Genomic DNA, 1706 nt, shown 5'->3' with positions numbered 1-1706 from the left:
CGCGCCGCGCTCGCACGGTCTCACGCGCACACGCCAAACTTTGCGCGGAAAGTTTCAATGCATCTCTCGTCCTGCGCCCCCTCTGCGCGGCGGCCTCCTCCGGCGGCTCCCCGAGCTGCGGTCGCCTTCCCGGGGGGAAGGGGCTGATCYCACCGCCGCGGCTCGGCCCGACCCCTCTCCGGCAGCTCGGGGCGGTGAGGTGGAGGGGACGAACAGAGCGCGTTCCTCCTGCCCTCTCTGTCTCTGTCTCTCTCTCCCTCTGTCCACCGCTCAGAGAAAAATGAGAATTTTTTTWAAAAAAATCCAAACTGGCTAGAGAGGGAGGGAACTGGGGCGAGGGGAGGCTCTGCAGGAAAAGAGAAAAAAAAAATCCCAGCAGATCAAAGTGTAGGTGGGGAAAAATAAATTAAACGAGAGGATAAAGGAAGGCGGAAAGCCAACAGCAGGTCCCGGTGCCGGGCAGGGCTGCTCCCGCGGCGCGCTGTCCCCCGCCGGCGCGGCTCCGCGCAGCGCCCGCTCCCCGCGCAGCGCCCGCCCTACCGCCCGCTCGCCGGCGCTCTGCAACTGCTCGGCGCGGCCGCAGGGAGAGACGCTCCGGCAAAGTCCCACCCTCGCCGCCGATTCCCCTCCCTCCTCCCCTCCCATCCCTTTCCGCGCTCAGCAAAAAGGCCACAGAGGTGAAGGGGTGCGCGCCCCTCTCCCCTCCCCTCCCCTCGCCCAGCCGCCGCGGCCACTCGTGACCGCGACCCCCCCGCGGCCCCGCCCGCGGCCTCCACGTCCCGGCCCCCTCGCCGCCCTCGCCCCCTCCACACACACACACACACACCCGCCACGCCACTCTTCCCCCACCCGCGTTGCCCCGGCGGCAAAACGCACCTTCAGGTCAAAATTCACCTTGTCCGTGGGAATCACTCCAAAGTCCAGCAGGATCATCTGGGGGAGGGGGCAGGAGAGCACGAACCGTGATTACAGTCCCATTCCCCCCGCCCCGACCTCCACTTTTTGGAGACAGTGATTTTTTAGCACCTATGTGCTAAAGCAGAGGGGGGCTTAYCCTTAGTTAGCTTTTATTTCTCTTTACCCAGCATAAACCCTGCTTAGCTCAAGGGGCCTGCTTGCGCTCACTCATCGGGTGCCAGAGTGTACAGGAGGACTTCTTATACTGAAGGGGCGAAGATGTCGTCGGATAACCCCGTCCCGCTTTCTGGGAAGGTATTTGAAGGGCACAAAGGAGTTAACRCTGGCATTCCCTAGCGAGGCTCCTTCACTCGTGTCATCCACAAAATTTCCTCATATGGGATATTGTACCAATGTGCGAGTGTCAACATAAATAAATCTATCTCCTGCCACCATCCTCCAAGGACTTTGGGTGGTGGATGGGTGGAAGTCCAGACTGGGTAAATTCCTGGGGTTCGCCACAGGCTGGAGGAAGGGGAACTGGAAAAAGGCACCAAAGAAAGAAAAGGCTGTATTATCATTAGAAAGCAGGTATTTCAGTGCAGTGCCACAGGCTCCGAATGATACAGGCAAAGCGTTGGCTCTATAGAGGCACCTGCTGGTTGAGGGAAACACACAAAACAAAACAAAACAAAACAAAACAAAACAAAACAAAACAAAAATCATTGCCTTCAGTAGATCTTAGACCCGGTCTTCCCTTCGTTTCTCTCTTAAACACTTTGTGTCACCCCCTCGTGCGGTCCTCGGGG

At 59.0% G+C, this 1706-nt stretch overlaps 1 pseudogene; it reads right to left on the bottom strand.

The window, feature by feature from the left end:
• Positions 1–6: 6 nt before the first annotated feature.
• On the bottom strand, positions 7–933 carry LOC146600653 (uncharacterized; annotated as a pseudogene).
• Between the last annotated feature and the right edge of the window lie 773 nt (positions 934–1706).

The sequence above is a fragment of the Rhea americana genome, unplaced genomic scaffold (assembly GCF_003343005.1).
Source record: "Rhea americana isolate MKP2758 unplaced genomic scaffold, rheAme1 scaffold_119, whole genome shotgun sequence".
NCBI lineage: Eukaryota > Metazoa > Chordata > Aves > Rheiformes > Rheidae > Rhea > Rhea americana.
Note: the sequence above shows the minus strand (reverse complement) of the source record. Positions and strands in the feature narration are given on the sequence as shown.